At 38.2% G+C, this 9036-nt stretch overlaps 2 long non-coding RNA genes across 2 annotated transcripts; one reads left to right on the top strand and one right to left on the bottom strand.

The window, feature by feature from the left end:
- Positions 1 to 2820, top strand: LOC138969297 (uncharacterized). The gene is made up of 2 exons (XR_011456418.1): positions 1 to 105; positions 1212 to 2820. It is a non-coding gene; the product is annotated as an uncharacterized lncRNA (long non-coding RNA).
- Positions 2821 to 2914: 94 nt separating this feature from the next.
- Positions 2915 to 8711, bottom strand: LOC138969296 (uncharacterized). Its single transcript, XR_011456417.1, has 4 exons — positions 8296 to 8711; positions 7811 to 7953; positions 6804 to 6906; positions 2915 to 6323 (listed from the first exon to the last, which is right to left on the bottom strand). It is a non-coding gene; the product is annotated as an uncharacterized lncRNA (long non-coding RNA).
- Between the last annotated feature and the right edge of the window lie 325 nt (positions 8712 to 9036).

The raw sequence follows: 9036 nt of genomic DNA, 5'->3' as shown, positions 1-9036 counted from the left end.
CTTCCAGTTCCAACAGTTTACCTTTAAACATGGATGCATACATGTACTGGAGAGATATCAGGATGACTTGGCGTGGTGCTTTACATTACAGACTACTCCTGAAGAGTAAGTTACACATTTCTTTACCACTTACAGCTTTTGCTTGTCAAATCTGTATGGTAAAATATACATGTATGTAACATTGGGTATTGGTGATGGTAGTCTGAAGCTATAAACATGTACTGATGTAGATCATTCAGCAGTCTTTTGTTCTTTGTAAATTGAATAACAAGTACTTTGTAGATGAAATTATTCATACATGTATTTGAAGATGCATAGTAATACTGTGCATGGTACTTTATATACATAATGGTACAAATATCTTTATTTTCTCTCTCCTTCCCATCTTAAAGTTTGTTGCAACCCTATACTCATAAAGTGCATTATACTGTTTGTATGAACATTGAACTATTGTGATGCAAGAAAGTAAAACATGAAATAGCTAGAATGAAAGATTTACTCATTACTGGAATTATTTTAAATACAGTCAGTCCTTTCCTTGGTTCACAATCACAGATCTGGCAAGTTGTTTTTTTATAGTTTTTTTTTTTTTTACATGGAATAAGAGTTACAATGTAAATTGTAATACCGCCTGTGTACTTGGATACCTACTTCTACATCCAACACCCTGACTGCCCCTGCGCAGAGTTAGAATTTTCTGAATGAATTCACATCACATTTCTCAACAAAACTGTAAGGTGTCAACGCTAAATAGGGAATGTGTGTGGGATGAAGGCTCATGCTGAATTTAAAAAAATAGTAACTTTCCATCACATTCCAGAAAAGCCGCTCACATCAGCAGCATAACAAGATATCATGTCGTTAGAAAGGTTCTTGTGAGGAAGTCTTTTTAATTTTAAGATGAAAGATTATCTTTTTAATTTTAATGATGAAAGTATATATATCTATTATATCCATGAAATAAATGGTTTTCACAGGAAGAAATGATGGCACCTGTAATATTACAGAATAAGGTTTACAGTTTAGTTCATAGTTGTCACTGTCAGTATCACCCCCACCATTCTCCATCCCACTGATCTTGTGAAGAACAAGTATTACCTCCTACCTACCTTCCCGCACCCCACACCCTCTTCTCGATACCCAAAACATATCCCCATCAGTGCACAGCAAAGTCTGGATGTGCTCAGTAATACATTTTCTGTATTTTCCAGGAAGTGAGGTGCCGAGATATGATGTGCAGGCAGCTTGCAGAGTGGTGCCTGGCTTTGCTGAGGATGATGATCAGATTCAGTCCATTATGTGCTGACGGAGCTACCAGAACTGCTTTAATATAGTCCATCTGAATATGCTGACACTTACAGAGGTTTTCTGTTGCCTTTGTGGTGAAATGAACATGTAACACATTAACAATAACATTCTACACAAATAATGTGTGGTGCGATGTGGATCAAAGGGTACATTTTGACTTATAAATGTAAGTTGTCAATTCAACTAAATACAGGTAGTGTTTGGTATGCAGATATTTTCTTACAGCAAACAGCGGTTTGTTTGTTTTTACTACATAAAGTGATATTATCTTAGACTTTTATGTTGTTTGAGTGCTTTAAGTTAAGTTGTTCACAGGCAGTATTTTACACACAGGCTTAGCTTTGGGAGATGTGTGTGTATGTTTCGGTCAATGCGTGTTCATGTATAGACTTTGTTTGCAATATTAGAATTTAGATCTTTTAACTGCATTATGCACATGAAATGTGTTAACCCATGAATTTTTCTTCCTTTGAATCCTAGTCAGTACTTTATCTTGTTTAAGATTTTCATTGATTCTGTTTTTGGGTCGTTCTGGTGCATCCTGGATGGTTCAATTCATTCTTATGTTGTGCTGAAATGTTGCTTTTTTAATACAGTTTGCCAAGATTGTGTCTTTCACTTGGATGTGGTGAACTTATTTTTTAAAGGCCTGCTCTGCCTCATTAAAACACTTCACCTCACTGTGTCAGACCTTCATCAGGCTTTTTGCATGGGATAAGAAAATCCTTCCACTTGGTCACATAGCTAAAGTCAGCACCCTGACTTCTTGTGTGGTGATGTCTTTTCTTATTAATTTATTTCCCCCAAAAGGTATAAGAGTTTTAAACAAAATTATGTCTTACAGCTACAGTGGAACCCCCCTTTTAAGACCTCCAAAAATCTGAGAAAATCAGGTCTTAAAAAGAAGGGGGTCTTAAAATGGAGGTAAAATTTAAAATTTACAGAGGTTATGAACAGAAAGTCTGAGAAAACAAGGTCTTAAAATGGAGGGGGTCTTAAAAGGGGGGTTCCACTGTATGACTATTGGGGATTATGTGTTTGTAAAGATAGAGCTGAGAATCCTACACCGAATTCTGTGCATAGAAGGCGGCCTGAATCTTGACCCACACTGCTGGCATGACCTTCATAGCTGCATTCAACGCTTTACTTTTACCCTGGTAACTTTACGGTTGCTCTCTCTGGATTGAGCATTTTTTATTTCAACCAAGGGGAAAAATTAAATGCCTCTGTAGAGATTCGAACCTAGGACCTAGATTTTCAGGCAGATGTCCTAACCACTACGGTAGTTTTTTTTATTGTAAGATGGATATATATATATGTCTAGCGGATGCAGCTACATGTACAAATGTGCCAAATTAGAACTTGCATTCTCAGCCTATAATCTTTGGCCATTCATGCGAGTCGAGTACTAAATATTGTGAATGCATGTGAGACTGCCTTGTTTTACTTTTGTGAAATGTGTGAACTCACTTTGTTTACATCTTTGTGTTAATAAATGCAGTTTATCAGTTACCTCTGTTTGTTTCTTCTGCAAGTATGTCAAATTGCCCACACACACCCTCATGCGCACACACACACACACAAAATCAGATCTCAAGTGTAAGTATTCTTTTTGCAGTTTTATTTTAATGCCCATAATCAGTCAAACAAATATATCATCACACTTCGTCACTTGCACCTAAGCTTAAAAGTAGCAGTCCTGCATACATATGTAATGTGTAAATGTTTCAGGTCACCATCTGTCCTGGCTTGAACATGCAATAAGAACACCTCTACACAAACACATGTACAGTCAACCGGCTAGCTGCTTCCCTGAAAGGCATATTTTTCTATGAATTAATCGATTTTCCGCAGACAGCAGCCAGGTAGTGGATCTTTAGTATATGTCCAAGCAGACGGTTGATCTTAGTACAACACATCAAGGAAATATTTTTTAAAAACAGATCCAACATCTAATCTTCCAAAGTTCATAATCAATAAAGAAGAAAGGTATGTTACTGGAACCCTTTATTTATGATTTAAGGCAATGTGCGGCAGTAAAATTACCAAACTTAAACTTGAAGAATACAGTCAAGGAATAACTTAGTTTTCTGGGTAGTTATTGAAGTGACATTAAAATGAATGAAAACATTGTGGATGGATATTGACGGCTGTTGCGATGAAAACTGGCATTTACAGCGTCAAATGGGATTTCTAGAAAACGGCTTTACAGCAACATCATACATCAGAAATTCATAATATTTGGCACAAGGATACACATGTATTATATCTACAATCATATAGAACGTGTTTTTTTTTTTAAACAACTACAGTTGAATTTAAATTAATTATTGTAATGAATCTTTCTTTCTTTATTTGGTGTTTAACGTCGTTTTCAACCATTCAAGGTTATATCGCGACGGGGAAAGGGGGGAGATGGGATAGGGGAAAGGGGGGAGATGGGATAGAGCCACTTGTTAATTGTTTCTTGTTCACAAAAGCACCAATCAAAAAATTGCTCCAGGGGCTTGCAACGTAGTACAATATATGACCTTACTGGGAGAATGCAAGTTTCCAGTACAAAAAACTTAACATTTCTTACATACTGCTTGACTAAAATCTTTACAAACATTGACTATATTCTAAACAAAAAACACTTCACAAGGGTAAAAGGAGAAACAGAACCGTTAGTCGCCTCTTACGACATGCTGGGTAGCATCAGGTAAATTCTTTCTCGTCCCAACCAATATGGGACTCCCCCTAACCCGCGGGGGGTATTGTAATGAATATGCAGTGAGAAATTCGTTCATTCTTATGACAAAAGATATCAAAATTCAACTGTAGTCTGTTGTAAAAAAAATCGTTCTATATGATTGTTGATACGATACATGTGCACCTTTGTGCCAAATATTAGGAATTTCTGATGTATTATGTCGCTGTTAGTGTTAAACTGTTTCCTAGAAATCCAATGTAACGACTGTTTCCATAGCAACGGCACTCTATGTCGATCAGTATTCACAATCCTCCGAAAGCGGCGTATGGCTGCCTAAATGGCGGGGTAAAAACGGTCATACAGGTAAAAATCCACTCGTACAAAAACATGAGTGTACGTGGGAGTTTCAGCCCACAAACACAGAAGAAGAAGAAGAAGTATTCACAATTGTTCTATTTATTTTTATGTCACTTCCCAGAAAACCAGGTTATTCCATGTATTCTCCAAATTCAATTTTACTGCCGCACATTTCCTTAACAAAATGTAAGATTTACTGTACTTTGACCGAGCAATTTTTGTAAGTGGACAGGCCTTAGTTTTATTTCGGTGGCATAATTCAATGCGCTTCGTCAAAATGTCTTGAACTGAAACCAAAAGCAGATGCAAGACTTATGGTCAGTTGGAGTTGTCTCCCGTACTCCTAACTTTAATGTGCTGCAGACAGGTGTGCCCAAACAGCCCATATCACAAACGGTTTGGAATTCCCGAAAACACAAGATCCGCACTGCACAACTTCAGTGCACAAATACGAGAGAGTGCTCGGTCGCTTTTTGAAAATGTGTATCTTGAGAGAAAAATATAGAATAGTGCGCTGTCCGAAGGAATAGAGTTCTTATAGGACAATGACAGCGCTCAGTTCAAAACGATAGGACATGATCACATCTGACCGCCATGCGGCTATGTGAATCAGACATCTGAGCCTTTCAATCTGTCTATGTCGGACGCCTGACGACATCCCCGAGGCTTTTACATGAAATAAGACCATACGGGCACTAATAGTTGCATACCAAAAACAAGTCGCGTAAGGCGAAAATACAATATTTAGTCAAGTAGCTGTCGAACTCACAGAATGAAACTGAACGCAATGCAACGCAGCAAGACCGTATACTCGTAGTCCACCGCTCACGGCATAGGCAGTGAAATTGACAAGAAGAGCGGGGTAGTAGTTGCGCTAAGAAGGATAGCACGCTTTTCTGTACCTCTCTTTGTTTTAACTTTCTGAGCGTGTTTTTAATCCAAACATATCATATCTATATGTTTTTGGAATCAGGAACCGACAAGGAATAAGATGAAGGTGTTTTTAAATTGATTTGGACAATTTAATTTTGATAATAATTTTTATATATTTAATTTTCAGAGCTTATTTTTAATCCGAATATAACATATTTATATGTTTTTGGAATCAGCAAATTATGGAGAATAAGATAAACGTAAATTTGGATCGTTTTATAAATTTTTATTTTTTTTTTAAATTTTCCGATTTTTAATGAAATTAATTTTTAAGCCACCAAGCTGAAATGCAATACCGAAGTCCGGGCTTCGTCGAAGATTACTTGACCAAAATTTCAACCAATTTGGTTGAAAAATGAGGGCGTGACAGTGCCGCCTCAACTTTCACAAAAAGCCGGATATGACGTCATCAAAGACATTTATCCAAAAAATGAAAAAAACGTTCGGGGATTTCATACCCAGGAACTCTCATGTCAAATTTCATAAAGATCGGTCAAGTAGTTTAGTCTGAATCGCTCTACACACACACACACACAGACAGACAGACAGACAGACAGACGCACATACACCACGACCCTCGTTTCGATTCCCCCTCGATGTTAAAATATTTAGTCAAAACTTGACTAAATATAATGAACTGCCTCAAGGCTCTCTATGCAGAGTGGTATCTTTTTAAAGAATACATTCAGGTACAGCTTCTTCGAAAGAAAAAATAAATTCACCGCAACCACCAAAACATCTACCTCACTACAGAAAGCAGTCAAAGTGTTGATTTTTGGTCTGTGACCAAGTGGAGGGATGGTCTTATCCCATGTTAAAGGTGAGGACAACTTTTTAAATGAGGCGTAGTGGGCCTTTAAAACATTGACACAAATTTACAATAGCAACAAGTTGTAAAGCTCAGTACAACCAATACTGAGTGGACATTTACTGCCGCTGTTGCTGTAGTTTCCCCATCGATCACAGCTGGACCTGGATAGCACTGCTTTTCATCCACATTCACTGGCCAGGTCTTCGTCATCTTCTGTCCCTACTGACAAATGAATGACAAAGGAACTGATCTTAAATTCAAACACAATGACAAGAACAAGTTTTAAGTATGAGTAAGGAGTAAATTGTGTTTGTAACTGACACACACACACACACTAAACCCACATAAATGCCAAGAGCGTAAACATTCTAATTCCCTGATAGACAAGTTCCAATGCCTACTTTTTAATATGAAATATAGAAGACACATTCCCTGTCAGCGCTTGCTATCAAATTCAAAAAGCAAAGCAAAGGTCTGTAACATCAATCTGCAGGGCTAGAAAAATCTGCAGGTATTATTACTATTAATGTCTGGCAGCTCTCCTGACTGGCCAGGGAAAATCAAACACACACACACACACACACACACACAAACACACTTCGGTTCTCACACACAAACACACACCAACAGTCAGAATGTAACCAGAACTTGAGACTGAGAGGGAGCATAAAACACAATATGATCATGTAGCAGAACTCTTACCTGAATTGCCATTAGCATGAAATATTTCCCATTTGAGTCTTGACAGCCTCCCGATCATGAAGGAATCAATCTGCTTCTTCCACTGTGCCGGATCGATGCCAACCTGTAATATATAATATTGGCTGAAGTAACATTCCTCTGAGCAACAAATTTAAAACAGTTAGTTGACAGGACAAGTAGTACTAGGAGCTACATGCAGTATGATATTTAGCTATGTGGAGGAACAACAAACACACTGTCCACAGAACCAGATGAATTTACACACTGCACCCTCCCCCATAAAACAACAACAACAAAAAACGACAACAGACGACCAAACCAACATTAACGCTTGATTCTTATGATACTGTGGACAGTGGCATTGATATCTTTCTAGAATATAAAATTTTATAAGTCCTTTTACATTTAGTGAAGTTTTGACTGAATCAGTGAACTGAATCTGTTCACATAGACTGATAGAGTGACAGACATACAATGTAGACAAGTTGATGTGTGCATATATATACATGCATATTACATAACATGTATGTATAACATGTATGCATGTGTGTAGAGCACAAAGGAAAAAAATAATAGAACTTGACACACAGTTTCACTGAGAATGAGATATATCCTGACAGTGAGTGAGTGAGTGACTGTTTACAGCAATACATTGTACTTTATTAAACTTAAAGGTACACACTGAAAGTCATGCGCTTCTAGTATTAAAAATGATTCTAATACTGGAGGAACTGCATGATCATCTTACTGGTGAAATAAAGCTAAGAGGTTCGAGCAGTTCTGTGGTTTGGACTCTTAGGTGTTCATTATTTTATTATTATCCCTGAACATGAATTATAAAAATAAAATGAAAACACTCTTCCAGTCTTGCTCACAGTCACACACACACCTCCATATGAGTTATTCTGACCAGAACTTGAGAATGTAAGGGAGGGGAAGGAAAAAACACACTGTACATCATAACACTGACAGTTGTACATAATAAAACCTCTTCGCCTTACTCTTACCTGATTTGCGGCAGTGGCATCAAATATTTTACTTCTGTCAGTGACAGCCTCAAGATCATGCAGCAATCGGTTGGCTTTTTCAGCTGAGAGGAGACCTTGAAGTTGAACATACTAGCTCTAGCTCTCTTCTGATTGATGCCAACCTGCAAGTAAAATAATTGGGAACGGCCGATCAGAAGGTTACCTATTTGAGTATTTCAAGTTAGACTCAATCTTTAAAAACAAAAAGAATTTATAAAATATTATGATCATGCACCTTGAAAAGAGGTTGCAAAAACGTGGTAGTGATAATCTTCTTCTTCAAATTAATGAGAAAATCCCTGTACAGGGCAACTACGTGTTGGTTCAGTGAACGATACCTTGCGCCTGTGGACTGACAGTCACAGTGACACTGACAGTGACTCGAGTGAGTCGAAATGACACCTGTTGCAACACATACTACCATAAACCCACTCTCAGTTATGAAACGAAACATGGAAACTTACCTCTGGTTAATATGCAAAGGTTCGCCCGTCCCAATTCTCTCGCATTAGCAAACACCATTGCCATTGGAGATTCTGTCCAAACAGATCGCCTTCGACCGCCATTAACTAAAAACCGAAACGCAGTAGGTCTGAAAACCACGCTCAACGTCCAAAATAAGGAGGAAAAAAAAGAGCCCAAAACATTTTTTTGGCCAAAAACACTGTTTAAGCCCCACAAATATTTGTCCTTATTTTTTATGAAGCTTAATTTGTGCCCCTTATTTTATGCTCCACAAATACAGTTTGTGGCCCACAAAACCAAAATGTGCCCCACAAAAATAAGCCCAAAAATTTGTGAGGCACATTTCGCGTTTGTGGCCCACAAAAATAAGCCCAAAACGTGTGGGATTACTGACATCGAATGCCAAGGATATGTGTGTATGTGCGTGCGTGCGTGCGTGCGTGCGTGTGTGTGTGTGTGTGTGTGCGTGCGTTCGTTCGTGTGTGTATGTGTGTGTGTGTGGTTTACATGATGATTACCCAGAAAGGAAAGTGGCAGTTGAATCTTACACTTTACCCTTCATAGATTCAAGAGAGGCGAAAACCAGGCACAGTGGTACCCACTCTTTCACACACACACGTTCATACACTTTTGCATACATCTATCGAATTCAAACCCCTCAAAGGCATAGTCCTTCCCATGTAAACGATTCTGCTCGCCATCAGGACTGGGTGGCCGAGTGGTAACGCACTTGCGCTCGG

This window comes from Littorina saxatilis, linkage group LG6 (genome assembly GCF_037325665.1).
Source record: "Littorina saxatilis isolate snail1 linkage group LG6, US_GU_Lsax_2.0, whole genome shotgun sequence".
NCBI lineage: Eukaryota > Metazoa > Mollusca > Gastropoda > Littorinimorpha > Littorinidae > Littorina > Littorina saxatilis.
The sequence above is the reverse complement of the archived record's forward strand: the minus strand, read 5'-3'. Positions and strand labels throughout refer to the sequence as shown.